This window comes from Triturus cristatus, chromosome 12, assembly GCF_964204655.1.
Source record: "Triturus cristatus chromosome 12, aTriCri1.1, whole genome shotgun sequence".
NCBI lineage: Eukaryota > Metazoa > Chordata > Amphibia > Caudata > Salamandridae > Triturus > Triturus cristatus.
In genome coordinates this window covers 789,282,065-789,298,629 of record NC_140595.1, presented here as the reverse complement: position 1 = coordinate 789,298,629, position 16,565 = coordinate 789,282,065, and the positions used below count along the sequence as shown (strand labels likewise).

The 16,565-nt window shown below is 48.1% G+C and overlaps 1 long non-coding RNA gene across 1 annotated transcript; it reads left to right on the top strand.

The window, feature by feature from the left end:
* Positions 1 to 5,768: 5,768 nt before the first annotated feature.
* Positions 5,769 to 8,875, top strand: LOC146782851 (uncharacterized). The gene is made up of 3 exons (XR_014972323.1): positions 5,769 to 5,861; positions 7,311 to 7,427; positions 8,418 to 8,875. It is a non-coding gene; the product is annotated as an uncharacterized LOC146782851 (long non-coding RNA).
* The last annotated feature ends 7,690 nt before the right edge of the window (positions 8,876 to 16,565 follow it).

Below are 16,565 nucleotides of genomic sequence, written 5' to 3'. Positions count from 1 at the left end.
ACAGGCTCCGTCTCCCTGTGTACATCCATCCCTGGAGCTGACAGGCTCTGTCTCCCTGTGTACATCCATCCCTGGAGCTAACAGGCTCTGTCTCCCTGTGTACATCCACAGTTAGAGCTGACGGGCTCTGTCTCCCTGTATACATCCACCATTAGAATTAACAGGCTGTGTCTCCCTGTGTACATTGGCAAACAGAAGGAGATGATGGAAGGAGCGCTGAAACTTTTCAAACACTCACCCTCAGTCACAGATCTGGGCTGAATCCATCATCGTTCTTTAGCTCACTTTGCCACCTCAGTTCAGACCCAGCTATATGCAAATCAGTCTTGACCCTGTGCCTCATGGGAACAGTCCAGCTCGAACTGCCAAGCCGGGTCTTCCCTGGACCGGAAACAAGTATCCTGGGATCAGCTTCGGGCTAATAGTCCTCATCAGCCATGCTTACTTGAATCCAGTGGCAAAGTGAGCTAGGGACCCATGTCTGAGCATACCCTGCCAACTTAGGGCGAACAAAGCAAACACAAGGAGATTACGGACCGAGCACTGAAACCTTTCCCTGTGGACATTCACCATTAGAGCTGACAGGCTCGGTTTCCCTGTGTACATCCACCGCTGAGCCTGTGCACACCTAGAGGTGGCAGGCTCTGTATTCTGAGCCTGTGTACCCCTAGACATGGCAGGCTATGTATCCTGAGCCCGTGCACCCCTAGAGGTGGCAGGCTATGCATCCTGAGCCCGCGCACCCCTAGAGGTGGCAGGCTATGCATCCTGAGCCCGCGCACACCTAGAGGTGGCAGGCTCTGTATCCTGAGCCCGTGCACCCCTAGAGATGGCAGGCTCTGTATCCTGAGCCTGTGCACCCCTAGAGATGGCAGGCTCTGTATCCTGAGCCCGTGCACCCCTAGAGAGGCAGGCTATGTATCCTGAACCCGTGCACACGTAGAGGTGGCAGGCTCTGTATTCTGAGCCTGTGTACCCCTAGACATGGCAGGCTATGTATCCTGAGCCCGTGCACCCCTAGAGGTGGCAGGCTATGCATCCTGAGCCCGCGCACCCCTAGAGGTGGCAGGCTATGCATCCTGAGCCCGCGCACACCTAGAGGTGGCCGGCTCTGTATCCTGAGCCCGTGCACCCCTAGAGATGGCAGGCTCTGTATCCTGAGCCTGTGCACACCTAGAGGTGGCAGACTGTAACCTGAGCCCGTGCACCCCTAGAGATGGCAGACTGTATCCCGAGCCTGTGCACGCCTAGAGGTGGCAGGCTTTGTATCCTGAGCCCATGCACACCTAGAGATGGCAGGCTCTGTATCCTGAGCCCGTGCACCCCTAGAGGTGGCAGGCTTTGTATCCTGAGACCGTGCAACCCCAGAGATGGCAGGCTCTGTATCCTGAGCCCGTTCACCCCTAGAGATGGCAGGATCTGTATGCTGAGCCCGTGAACTCCTAGAAGTCGCAGGCTCTGTATCCTGAGCTTGTGCACACCTAGAGATGGCAGACTGTATTCTGTACCTGTGCACACCTAGAGGTGGCAGGCTCTGTATTCTGTACCTGTGCACACCTAGAGGTGGCAGGCTCTGTATCCTGAGCCTGTGCACCCCTAGAGATGGCAGACTGTATCCTGAGCCTGTGCACGCCTAGAGGTGGCAGGCTTTGTATCCTGAGCCTGTGCACCCCCAGAGATAGCAGGCTCTGTATCCTGAGCCTGTGCACCCCTAGAGATGGCAGGATCTGTATGCTGAGCCCGTGAACACCTAGAAGTCGCAGGCTCTGTATCCTGAGCTTGTGCACACCTAGAGATGGCAGACTGTATTCTGTACCTGTGCACACCTAGAGGTGGCAGGCTCTGTATCCTGAGCCCGAGCACCCCTAGAGGTGGCAGACTGTATCCTGAGCCTGTGCACGCCTAGAGGTGGCAGGCTTTGTATCCTGAGCCCGTGCACCCCCAGAGATGGCAGGCTCTGTATCCTGAGCACCCCTAGAGATGGCAGGCTCTGTATGCTGAGCCCGTTCACCCCTAGAGATGGCAGGCTCTGTATCCTGAGCCCGTGCACCCCCAGAGATGGCAGGCTCTGTATCCTGAGCCCGTTCACCCCTAGAGATGGCAGGATCTGTATGCTGAGCCCGTGAACACCTAGAAGTCGCAGGCTCTGTATCCTGAGCTTGTGCACACCTAGAGATGGCAGACTGTATTCTGTACCTGTGCACACCTAGAGGTGGCAGGCTCTGTATCCTGAGCCCGTGCACCCCTAGAGATGGCAGGCTCTGTATCCTGAGCCTGTGCACCCCTAGAGATGGCAGGATCTGTATGCTGAGCCCGTGCACCCCTAGAGATGGCAGACTGTATCCTGAGCCTGTGCACGCCTAGAGGTGGCAGGCTTTGTATCCTGAGCCCGTGCACCCCCAGAGATGGCAGGCTCTGTATCCTGAGCCTGTGCACACCTAGAGGTGGCAGACTGTAACCTGAGCCCGTGCACCCCTAGAGATGGCAGACTGTATCCTGAGCCTGCGCACCCCTAGAGGTGGCAGGCTTTGTATCCTGAGCCCGTGCAGCCCCAGAGATGGCAGGCTCTGTATCCTGAGCCTGTGCACCCCTAGAGGTGGCAGTCTCTGTGTCCTGAGCCCGTTCACCCCTAGAGATGGCAGACTGTATCCTGAGCCTGTGCACGCCTAGAGGTGGCAGACTGTATCCTGAGCCTGTGCACGCCTAGAGGTGGCAGACTCTGTATCCTGAGCCTGTGCACCCCTAGAGATGGCAGACTGTATCCTGAGCCCGTTCACCCCTAGAGATGGCAGACTGTATCCTGAGCCTGTGCACGCCTAGAGGTGGCAGACTGTATCCTGAGCCTGTGCACGCCTAGAGGTGGCAGACTCTGTATCCTGAGCCTGTGCACCCCTAGAGATGGCAGACTGTATCCTGAGCCTGTGCACCCCTAGAGGTGGCAGGCTCTGTGTCCTGAGCCCGTTCACCCCTAGAGATGGCAGACTGTATCCTGAGCCTGTGCACGCCTAGAGGTGGCAGACTGTATCCTGAGCACGCCTAGAGGTGGCAGGCTTTGTATCCTGAGCCCGTGCACCCCCAGAGATGGCAGGCTCTGTATCCTGAGCACCCCTAGAGATGGCAGGCTCTGTATGCTGAGCCTGTGCACCCCCAGAGATGGCAGGCTTTGTATCCTGAGCCCATGCACCCCTAGAGATGGCAGGCTCTGTATCCTGAGCCCGTGCACCCCTAGAGATGGCAGGCTCTGTATCCTGAGCCCGTGCACCCCTAGAGATGGCAGGCTCTGTATCCTGAGCCTGTGCACCCCTAGAGGTGGCAGGCTTTGTATCCTGAGCCCGTGCACCCCCAGAGATGGCAGGCTCTGTATCCTGAGCCTGTGCACCTCTAGAGATGGCAGGATCTGTATCCTGAGCCCGTGCACACCTAGAGGTGGAAGCAGGGCAGAGTCGGGGGTACACGCGGGTGGATGGTGTCTCCCCACTATTTTTACAGGGTGGGCACCGTCCACCCTGCTAATCGAAATACCGTCCACCCTGTTCATCAAAAGCATAAGAGCGCACCAACTAAGCAGTTCCAGGGGATTGCGGCTGAATCCAGAAATTTCTCGGACTGCCGGTCACCGTCCATCTCCACTCCCATCTGGATGTCTCTTCATAGCCATGCTTTTCACTCACCAGCCCCACCTCCCTCACCTTCGCCTCTCGATTCCCTTCTGAACTCACTCTCACCACTGTACTTCCGCTCTCCCAATGCGCCGCAGGACATGTTTTGGCCAGATTCTTGGTGAGTGGAATGAAGAGGATGGAGGGAAAGGGGGAGAGATGTGTACAGTGACTAAGAGCGGCAGTAGTGGAGGGGGTGAGTGACTCAAAGCAGAAAATATTATGTGAGTAGGAGAGTAAGGGGGAGGGACTGAGTAATCATGTGAATGAAAAGGTGATGGAGTTTCAGTGTGTGTCTGACGGAGAGAATCACCGAGCTGGACCAAGCAAGAGATTTAGTTGGTGGGAGAGCCAGTCACTCAAAGGGTGTTTTGCAGGTGCTCTGCCCCTGCAATCATTGGCCTCTCTGCTGAGTCTGCAGGCCTGCAGCCGATGCTTGCTTCCTGTTCCGGGTCGCGCAATGCATGTTCGCGCCTGTTCGCGGTCGATATTTCCTGTTCGCGACCGCATTTACTTGATCGCGTTGCTTTTTGCTTGCTCGGGGAGAAAATATCGCGCGAACTTGCGCACGTGGTCGCAATGGGCGCGGCCGTTTTGTTTTTCACTCTTTTGCATGGTTCTGGGGCCTGATTTTCAATCCTCCCTAAATCTTTTCAATCCTTTGTTTATAGCCACTTTTTTTGGATCTTTATTACTTATTATTTCTCTAACTATTTTCCTGCTTCTATATTTTTGGTTTTTGTCTTTTTTTTGTTTTTTAGCTACTTTTTCACTCTATTGCCTATTTATTTCCTTTACTTACTTTTTTAATTTTATTACCTTTTCTTTCCCACCCCGTCTCTCATCCCCAGAACCATGTCAAAGGGTAGGGCTCGCCGCAACCAGAGCCGCGACCGCCTTCCATGTGGAAGGCGGCACCCACAAGGGGTGCAGGCACGGGCCTTATTTGGGGAGGTGGAGTTGGCTGCACTCATTTTCTTTGTGCAGCGCCACCTCCCCTCAACCCTGGCAGCAGGTGGCAGGCCTGGGTCCGGGTACGGCCTCCGGGAGCGTCGGCAGCGGTGGGGGAAGGTGCGCCGGGCAGTGTCGCGCATCTCTGGGGTCCGGCGCACCCAGGCACAGCTGACGCACCGGTGGTCCGACATCCTGGACCGTGAGCAGGACCTGCTGGACCTGCTAGGAGTGGAGGTCCCGGGGCTTGGTGAGTACCTATTTAATTTATTACAACTTTGTGTCTGTTCTTCTGCTCTGTTATATATTGCGAATATCTTTTTTTCCTTCCAACCAGCTAGAATGTTGCTGCTTACAATACATTCCAGGTTAAAAACGTTTAAAAGTCTTCTGTGATTATGACACAGGTGCTCTTCTGCGCTACTACTAATCTTACTTGTTTGCAGCTTTGCGTTTGCGCTTGCTTAGCGTGATTCTTTACGAGTTTATTTTAGAGAAATTAAGTTACGTAATGCTACAGTGACTCACGTCCACTCCTTACTTTGTCCTGTCACTAATAGATAGGGGCGGATTGATACTTAGGTTTAGGTACTTTGTAAGGACCTTCTAATTGGTTAGTGGTATGCGTGATGCCCCCCCTCACTCAGTTACGTGACGTGCTGCTAGTACGGCAGTCTTTAGAACCTTTTCTAGTTTGTTCAATGAGTGGAGGTAGGCTTAGCAGTTACTTAGCAGTAGCAGATCAGCATCAATCAAACCAAAATTTGGTGTATACAAAAAATGTAGTCTTGTTCATGTGTCCTCCATGATTGGACCATACGCATTGTTGAGGAATACAGTGGAAATGCATACTTAATGTACAATTGGCATGCCTGGAATAGGTGGGCTAGGTTGGGTGGTACGTTGTACTACTACTTAGGCTTAGTTGTAACTTAGTTTTCTTTAATCAGAATGGAAGACTGGATTACTGTTGATAAATAGTAACTTAAGTAGTCGAACTGCGAATCCCCCGATATTACATGTTGACCAGATGAGATCGGTCAATGTAGTTATTGCAATTGTTGTTTACATAAGTGTTTTTTGACCGTTATTGAAAAATATTGTATTTGTTTGACACCATCCATCAATGTTTGTCTTTCTTATATCTTTCCTGTCCATCAGCACCCAGGGGCAGACCGACAGGGACTGGGCAGTCGGCGGGACAGGAACACCACCAGGAGGACACCGCTGAGGGCTCCTCTGCTGGCCCCAGTAAGTCTTCTTGTTTTTAATAATATTTCTTATTCCATAACTTTTACTGCCCCATTTCTCCCGAACTATAGTGTGTTTCCAAATGCTATTTTTTTACCACCAATTATCCTTCGATCTGTACGGTTTCAAAAATCTTATCCCTGCCTCCGCAATGATGACTCTGAGTACTACTACATCCTATCAATCTGTCTGTACTGTAGTAGCTAGTCTTGCCCAGTTGGCCAGTGCCACTCTTTGTGAAAGGTTGTAATATAAAACTCATATTCACCAGTAGCTCGTACAATCCGTTGGGTCGTTGTCTTGTACTACTTTTACTCTTATTGATGTTGAGGCTTTGAAAATTCACAGCAACAGCCCTACCAGATTTCTTAATATTTTGATATGATACCCTATAGGACATACCACTGTTGTAGGGATCTTGCACATACATTTGCACCAGAAAATAGGATGTTGGTGATGGTAGGTTGGACCTTCCTTGCACACCTCAATCAGAAATTCCGCACCCACCACAATTCCACTGCTTGACTATAGTACTGTCTTGTCATACCTATTAGGTCTCGGAACCCTCCCCCCAAGATACCCAACAAGTAGACAACCCAGAACATAACACACCCAACCTCTGTCGTGGAAGCAATTCACATGCACACCCTTACTTTAATTTGCTCACTCGTGTAACTTAGTCCACTCCACACCAAATACCACGAAGTCTATGTAAGTTTAAAATGTTTATTTCAATTTGAGAAGGTCTGTACACTGTTTTCTTAGCAGCACCAACCGGCAAATCAATAACATTAAAACAATATACATTGTTACACTTATACAGTTGGGAATTAAATCATGATAACTGAACAGTGGTGGAAGGCAGCACCACCATCCCATAGCAATTTAGTTTATATACATTTATAAATGAAGATGTGAGTGAATGGACCCCTCACCTCAGAAGAACCTAGTACTGGTAGTTGGTGCATCGTTCAGAAGCTCTGGTTCGTAGAAGGGAATCTTGTGTCTGTAATGCGAAAAAAGAAATGGTGTGAGTTAGTATATTGCAACTTGCAAGCATTTCTCAGCCGTGCCAAAAAGTGTAGCATCTATGGATAAGCAATATGGATTAACAGTAACAGTAGTACACCAGTTCTTCATAAAAAAGTGGCTTGTTAATGTTTGTTGACCGCTTGTACGCAGCGCGTAGACTAGACAGTAGCAGTGTGAGGCAGGTCATGTGGGCTCAACGGTGTCTTAAGAAGCTGCAAGGTAAAGGTAACGTCACATGTGCATGGCTAGGGCTAATCAAGCAAAGGCTACAATGATCATATAACTATTAGTGTCTACTCTACTACTACCTGATTTGTACTAGTGATGTATGTTAGTATTAACTCATTTTTCAACCTTGCTACTGATCAATAGGGGGGAGGTGTATATGACGCCTAATAAATGTGTAATGTTTTCTAGGCGCACTACCGACCACCATTGCTGGGGCCAGCGAAGGCGACGCCGAGGGCGAGGATGCGGCAGTTGCAGATAGCAACGGAGCGGTAGGGGGAGTGGCAGCACCAGTGGCAGGCGGTGGTAAGTTAGATTCATAATCTTTAACTATTGTTGAACTTGACAGCACACTCACTGCAAGGGTGTACTGTATGTATATGTATACTGTACAGTTGTGACTTAGGGCCCCCATTAGGATGGTGGGCGTATTGCCCCCGCCGGGCCAGCTGGAATTCACTGCCGTCACCGCAGGGGCAAACCTCCCGCCATCCCTGTAGAAAATATTCAGACATGTCCAGGCGGAAAAGGGTTCAATATGGCGGTGGTGTCTCTCTCACCACACCGCCAGCCATATAATCTGCATTTTGGAATGCCTTTGCGTGGCGGCATTGCCGTCCGCCACGGAAAGGCATGCACACATTGTAGAGTATGCTTGGGGGCCCCCATGGAGGGTACCTACCGATGCTATGGTACCCCCCCGACTTTCAAAGCAAAACGTGACAGGCTCCGTGCGGGGCCCGTCATGTTGTGCTTGGAAAAGCAGCACAACATTTTAGCATTGCTTTCAGCAAAGCCAACCAGAATTTAAATTTAAAAAAACAGGGTGCGCCCGCCACTGTGCCGGGCGCATCATCCTAATTAATTGTCCCCACGGGACCCCCACCCTTTTTAGCAGTCGGATGGCGGGCGGACAAAGTCCGCCCGCTATCCGATGTCGTAAGTAAGTATGAGTTCTTGGGGACGTTTGAAGAGTGAACTAGAAGACTAGAATTCCCTTTAATTGGTATAGGACTAGGAGCCGGAGTATTGAGTAACCAATGGCCTCATCTATCTGATTTGAACTCCGCTTTGAAAGTTTTATGGAGAAGAGCACCTGGTGCACTGTTCAACTAAAAAGTGTAAGACAGGTGGAAGGAAGAAGGACGGGCGCCATTTAAAATGTTATGTACTACTGTGCTTTATTTTATAGTGCTACTCTACCATGCCACTATGTGTATAAATAATTACCTTGTCCTACTGTTTTATTAAGACTATATTTTACAATTGTCTTGTTTTTTTCTTTTTGATACACAGCAACTCCGAAACTCAACCGGAAGGAGTTGGCCGCCAAGGCACGGCGCCGGAAGCTGGAGGCAATCCAGCATGAATACCGGCGGCTGGTGGTCCTAGCCGAGGAGGAGGAGGAGACTGCAGCAGCTATTGAAGCCTCCTCCAGTGCCCCGGGCCCTAGCCACCGCCCTCCAGCGTTACGGCGCCCCCGCCTGAGGCTGCCCGCCGCCACAGTGTCATCTCCGGTGCCCCCGCCCCCACCGTGGCTGCAACTGCCGCGGCCTTAGACGCCGCATCGCCCATTTAGAGGACGAGATGCGCCAGATGCGTGTCCTCCTCCAGTCCCGCCCCACCAGTTAGTCCCTGTCACTGCCCCTTTTTTAATTCCTGTTCTTTACTCGTTTGGCGTTTGACTTTTTTCTACTGTGGACAGTGGTTGGGGTTAGGGAGGTGGGTGGGTCAGCTTTTGTGGGTTTAGTTTATTTGTTAGGGTAAATTAAATATATTTTTCTATGTTACATGCAATGTTGTTAATGTTTTGTAGGTGGGGTAACTGTTTTACATCACACTGTTTCCTTGCTGGTGCATGGCCGCCCATAGCCTGTGTTTGATTTCAATAATTTGCTGACTGTATAAGACACAAACAGATAGATGCCACACACCTCACTCATTGACTGGTCCTTCTAGTACTTTCAGTCTGTCCTCTAGTCTATGCATTCTTTGGAGTGGTGTTTGAAAATGAAATCATTGACAACATGTCCATTATTAATTCTGCCTCCCCCAAACTTCTCTCTTACCGGTGCTTGATGTTTATGTCCAACTGTGGCACAGCACTGGCTGCATGGTGAAGATGGTTTCCTTTTTCATACATGCCATGATTGGGGTGGTGGTAGTATAGTAGTAGTAGTATACACTGGCAGGGTGGCAGCATTTCCAAAAAAAGAAAAGGAGATAGTCAATCGCCTTTGAGAGACTGTTAGAGGAGTAGTTGAATGAAGTACATCACAGAATTTACCGAGCAACAATTATATGCTCAAATAATTGACAAAAAAACTGAATGGTGGTCATTATGAGGATAGCCTACTAGACAGAGTTACAAACTATAGTTTTGTCGACTCGAGTCACTTGACTATGCCTACAGTCTAACAGTTAGTGCTGTATATGAGGAATGACAACAAACAAATCCAATCAATGCCGGCAATTCATGCTGAGGTATATGTTCCTTTGTTAAATAAAATAACCTCTGAAATATCCTACTCATGGGTGGGCAAGCAGAAGAAGATCATCGCTTTGCATTGAAATTGAAGTAGTGTTGCTTTCACCACATCCGCCCCAGCAAGTGTGTGATTAAGTATTGGTTTACATTTAATTTAGTTACACTTCGACAATAAGTCACACAGCCCGGGGGAAGAGGGTTAGGGTTTGTTGAATGGATGGGAAGGGGGATTTTGGGAAAGGTTTGACATAGAAAAACAGTATGCATACATAGACAAACAAACGACAATCATTGAAGACTACCATACCATATCCATTCCATATGTTAAGGGAGAAAAAGGCAATGCATGCATGATGATGAGACCCGGATTACATACACTTCTATTTCTTGTTCTGTTCCGGCCTTAATACTTTAACAGATAGCAAATAGAAATTTTAAATATTGGTAGTGAAGAATCGTAAACACAGAGCAAACTTAATGATGATTGATAATAACAACTCCAAGAACACACTGTTGTAAAGATTGTATACAAGATATTAATCAAATTATTTAAAAGAAGTTAAAAGTGGATACTGTTACTGTCTTATCCTGGTCAAAAATGTGGACTGGTTTTTTGCATCTCGGCATTCCTCTTGCTCCTCTCGTCCATCAATCTTGGGTGTGTCGCCTCGCCACTGCCCGGCTGGAAAAAAAAGGTGATTGATTGGTAAGGTAATTAATATGCATTGTAATGTTTTACAAAGTTTTGGCCAAGGCCCGGCCTGTAATTTTAGATTGAAAACCAAAGGGGATATTGAGAAAGAAAGTGAAAACAAATGCACAAGTGATGGTGTAGTGCAACAAGAACACTTTCCGAGGTGGCATGTATGCATATGCATCATCTCTACTCTAGTCTGTTTCCAGCATTGACCTTCAACAGTAACAGGAGAGATCAGGCCTACAGTGCTTACCATTAGCACATCCTACGTTAACACTTTAGAGTCCTTTTTTTTTCTCTCAAAGAGTTGGACAAACGCAAAGCACATTATCCATTCCAAACATAGCATTTTACAGTTAAAGTTAGTAAAATCAATGCACTGCAGTCATCCCACCGCTACACTCTATTCAACTTCTACACAGACATTTGGGTCTGCTGTGGTTGTTGTTGACGTGTTTACCTTTAGGCTTTTCCGTTTTATGCCACTCCTGAAACATCCTCCTCCTGACTTCATCATCATCTCTGATACTTTTACTGACTGAAGATCGGCCTGCAGTATAAGTATAATTTTTATGAATCACCCAGAGTAGAAATATAAATATTACTGACTTGAGTCATTCTTTATTGTGTACAGAAAGATAGATTACTACTAGTACACTTTGACATCACTTTGTGCACAACAAACAACGCAAACACAAAGACCAATAGCTCAGAGTCAGGTGTCCAATGCATGCCATTAATTGTCATCATTCATTACCTGTTTCTTCTCATCTTAAGTTAACGGGCCGTCTTTCGCCATCATCATGATGGACGGTGCTGTTAAGTCACAGTCATTTGCATTGCGCAGATTGAGTGAGTCCCCTTCCTGTATTGAATTAAAAGCAATGTATCACCAAGATGCAGGAGAAGTACACATTTCTTGTTTGCAAGAAGGGGAAAATTAGTGTGTTCTGTAGAAAGTTGATTAGTGGCACTGCACAATTACATCAATTCATGCGCAACACACACAACAAAATCTACATCATTCAGTCTGCCATTCTGCGGCCAATGCATGGCATCAATCATTACCTGTTGCATCTCATCTCGTTAACGCTGCAGGCCGTCTCTTTCGCCATCATCATGATGGACGGTGCTGTTAAGTCACAGTCATTTGCATTGCGCAGATTGAGTGAGTCCCCTTCCTGTATTGAATTAAAAGCAATGTATCACCAAGATGCAGGAGAAGTACACATTTCTTGTTTGCAAGAAGGGGAAAATTAGTGTGTTCTGTAGAAAGTTGATTAGTGGCAGTGCACAATTACATAAATTCATGCGCAACACACACAACAAAATCTACATCATTCAGTCTGCCATTCTGCGGCCAATGCATGGCATCAATCATTACCTGTTGCATCTTATTTTCAGTTAATGGCCAGTCTCTCTCGGCTCTGAAGGAGGATAGCTATAGAAGTCATCAGATTCATGGTCCACTTGTTTTGGAAGGACGAGGAAAGTTTGAATTTGTTGTTACCATCATCCAATCATCATTCATGAGGGAAATGGAATTGACCAGGAGATGCAGTATGATCGAGCGGAGGAGCTGGATTCTGAGGACTGTAGTGTCAAATGGCAGACACCTGAAACTTGTATCCTAAATTAGAAGAGTAGAAGACGGTGATAATGCATTTGTTGCGATTCACAAGTTTATAACCGGAACGACAGACACAAACAAAGGGGGAAAAAAGGGAGGAAGACAGTAAGTGCGAGCCTAATTGTCAGGGAAGTATAGCTCGTCCTCAAACTCTGGGGGATCTTCCAGTAGTAGGTAATCATCTGACACAATACTTCCGTCACCTGAGCCGCTGTCCTCATCTTCCTCTGTTGATTCATGCATTGTGTAATTCGGTGGTATGAAGTGCTGATTCCTTTTGATCATTGTTAACCTCTCCACGTTTTTGGGAGATAGACTGGTCCTTCTCAAGGTTACAATGGAACCAGCAGCACTGAAAACACGTTCGGAAGAGACACTTGCGACAGGGCAAGCCAGATAGCTTATCGCCAGCCTGCTGAGCTGTGGCCAATCAGACCTTTTCCTATACCAATACTGCACTGGGTTTTGATAAACTTACACCTCTGTTGGGTCGTCCAGATAGGCCTGGACCAACCGCTCAATGTTCAGGGTTGCTGCTGGTAAGCTTTTGTGCTGTTTTTTCTGTGCATCAGCACTGTGCTTAAGGCCCATCTTTACATACCAATCTGATAATGATTGTACTCGGCCGAATGATCCAGTTATTGTTTTTGTAGTCGATGGTGATGGTGAGTGTTGCGATTGTGAGCCAACCGCACTGCCCTCAGCCGACGAAGTTGAACTTGATTCTGCATGGCCTGCTTCAGTATCAGTACTTGTTGTGAGTTGATGTGGCGGGCTTTTAATTAGCAGCCCTTCGTTTTCAAACTTGATGGCTGCTTCAGCTATACAACTTTTGTAGCGGGCAACATCATTGTCGGAAAAAGAAAGGAATAGTCCTAATTTTGCACGTGGATCCAGAATTGTGGCACTAATGTAATGTTCTTGTGACAAAATGTTATTTTGTACCCTTACATTTTCTGATAAGCGCCTGGATAAGCTCTCCACCAAGTCATGGGCTTGCCTTCTGTCCTCTACACCTTTGTAGGATTCAGACACATTATTCAGCTCATGCTCTAGCATTTGCAACAATGGGATAGCTTGGCCCATTGTACAGTCCTCCTTGCTGACTTCACGTGTGAAGACCTCAAAAGGAGACAGCATCTCAGTCAGGCATTGAATTAGGGTCCATTGCTCCCTCTGAAGGGTCATGCCTTTAACACTAGCATCACTGCTTCTGTACCAGACATATTCATTGAGTGACCTGTGCTGTTCGTACAGATGATCAAGCATGTAATACGTTGAGTTCCAACGTGTTGCCACCTCCTGGATGAGTGCCTTGATTGGCATCCTAAGTTCACGTTGGATGATCCTCAGCTGCTTCCGAGCTTTAAAAGAATGGCTGAAATGAGTGCATATTCTTCGGCAGATGGCCAGTAAATTGCTTACTATGGGTTCTTTTTTCAGAAAGTCTTGCACTATAATGTTTATGCAGTGTGCCAAACACGGAACCCTGAAATAGGAACCAAGTTCCATGGCCTTAAGTACATTACTGCCATTGTCTGTGGCAACAAAGCCAATACCAAGCCCTCTGGGCCGCAGCCATTCCAAAACCTTGGTGCGAAACTCTTCTAAAATGTTTTCAGCCGTATGAGATTTCTCCATGGCGAACGTGGCTACAGTTGCATGTTTCCGAGTACCTTCAAAAATCGCAGCTGTGTCAACAACACCTCGTGCAGATAGTTGATCTGTAACCCCCACAAAAGAGATCCAGTGTGCAGTGATGCACATGTAATCTGTGGCTTGGCAACTGCTCCACATGTCTGTTGTCAGGTGGATATTGTGCACAGCACTCTGCCGCAAACCATGACCAACCAATTCCAGCACATCATGATGTAGTGCCGGAACAGCAATTATTGCGAAATAGGACCGGCTGGGAACTTTCCATTTCGGGCAGATGGCAGACACAAATTCAAGAAAACCCACCCCTTCCACAAATGAAAAAGGAAGAAGGTCCAGCGCTAACATTTTAGCCAGCTTCGCATTGTACAATCGTGCCGTTGGGTGGTTGCGTTAGAACTGCCCCTCCAACCTAAACATGCTGTCAATGGTAGGCTGGCTTACTTTCCTTAGTGGTGCTGTTTTCATTAACCCACTAAGGCTCAACGACACAGATTGTCTCATTGAGGTACTCGCCGGTCGCCTTGGTGTCTCACCCACACTCTGAGTATGGCTCTTACTGCGGTGCCACTCTGATGTTACTGAGGAGGATGTGGTCGTTACCACTGCAGTGACTGCACTACTGGAGACAGGGCTAGAAATGCCTCCCTGTTCTTCACCTGCCACCACAATAATATCGCTCCCTGATTCCTGACCAACTTCAAAGGGTTTAGTTTTTCTACTTTCTTTTAACTTACGTAGGTGATCCTCCCACACGATATTGTGGTGTATTTTTAGATGACTTGCTTGTCCTCCGGTACCATAGTTTGTACCAAGCTTACCACGCCGAACACCTTGCCGACAAATTGCTCATATAGCAACGTTCTCCTCCTTGGCGCTAACAGAAAAGAAGTCTCAAACTGGGGAGGAGAACTTTCTGGCACTGCTGGATGTGCCACTTTCAACACCAGATGAACTTGAGGGGGTGCTTGAAAATATGTGACCCTGTCCACCTACACTGTGACTTTTACTACCACTTCCTACTGAGATGGTTGAGCTGGATGTAGGTCCCTGCCGGGCCTTGGAAAATATGGCAGCTGGAGGTAGTGATGGTGTAACCTGTGTTGGTGAGATCCGTGCTACATCCCGCTCAGTAGCAGCCTTTCTGGATAGGGTGAGAATGTCGGTCTCCAATCCCTTTGGGGCGGGAGTAATGTGCGTGATGACTGGCTCGTCTTCATCAACATCATCACCCCCCTCTTCTACATCTACCTCCATAACTCTAAGTTTTTCTGGGACCTTCCTTTTCAGAAGCAATGTCTTGTGGCGTACTTCACTCTCAGACCGAGCTGGTGGGACCCAAGTGTCATCACGATCATCAGAAGCGGGGCTTGAAGAAGAAGATGGACTAAGCCTCCTTTTCCTTGCTGGTGGTCTGGAAGACAATTGATCTTCTGAAACAGTGGTTTGACTTCGCTCCACTTTGTCTGCAGGAAGCTCGATTTCCTGAAATGCCCCTACGTCAGCAGCAACAACTACTATGGTGGGCTGTTGCGGCAGCTGCTGCTGTTCTGGTTGCGGCGGCTGCTGCTGTTCTGGTTGCGGCGGCTTGACACTGATCTGCTGAGTTTGCGCCTGCGTTGAACTTGATTGTGTACTACTTTGCGGTAATGACATTTCTTCAACATCGCTGCTCGTTAGTAGACTGGCTACCTCTGCGACACTAAAGCCCTTGGGCCTAGGTTGGTGGGGTTGGACCGCTGTGCTGCTCCCACCTTGGTTCCCGGACAACGCTTTGGTGCCAAAAAAAACATTGGCCGGCACACCACCAGTCGTGGTTAATGGCACTTCCTTTTTCTGTTCCTTCTTCTCACCGGCAACTTTCTTGGTACTGGACCTGGTACCTTTCTTTGGGGCCATCTTCTTCAGATGTCAGGCAGGAGGCAGATGCACAACAAGTTCTGGTCACACGTGGGCGTGATGCGCAGCAGGACTTCTGTCTGGCTGGCAGTACAACTGGTAGCCAGGTGATGCCGATGACACCTCCTACTCTGTCTTTTGTGCACCTAAAAGCAAAGAAGACAGGAGAAGAACATCAGTGAAATGTTGCATTTGTTTTTGTGGTTCAGTTACTTAGTACTGTACTAGTGCAAACAAAAGATAGTCTAGCCATTTATGACTATTTTTTTTAACTAGAGCTATGTTATACTACTAGTACTGTGTACAGCCACACACTACACTCTCAGGAAGGATAGGAAAGTTAATAATAAACAACAAAATAAAAAACTAATGGAAGTGGGGTGGACCATTGCATTATTTGAGCATCTCAGCATCCATGGAGCTGCTGCTGGCAAAGGGGGTGGATGGATAGAAGCAGTAAGCCAATAGGAAAACCATGCAGGCCTATATGGCAAAAGCAGGACACTAATAACTCCCAACACAAAAAAAGGCCACCAGCCACATGGACACTCACAAATCACTAACAAGCAGGGGGCCTGGGAAACACCAGGAGCTGACAAAAGGCCTATGAAAGTCAGGTAAAGGATGCATGCTGAAGCACACTGCTCTGCCTTTTTAATGCAACAAAATGCAAATACGAACATTCACAGGCCCCAAAAAGGTCTGCAGGGAGCATGCATCGCACACCAACACTCACCAGACACACACAACAAAAGCATGTCTTTAAGACAACCAACATCAGAAAGCCCACCCCAAAAAAACACATGTCCCCAACTCAATCCAATGCCATCCATGCCCTAAATGATGTCTAAATTCAACAGAGCACACAGAAAACAGTAGATTACTAAAGCTGTGGCTACCTGCTCTGGTCCTAGTGGATGAAAGCAGGCCTGTTGGCAGACAAGGTCAGGCAAGCTTGCAGGCCTAGGCCTCAAAATGGCCACCAGCCACATGGCCAGGCCCAACAACATCAGCAAGGCCACCCCAAAAAACACACTTCCCCAACTCAATACAATGCCATCCATGCCCTAAATG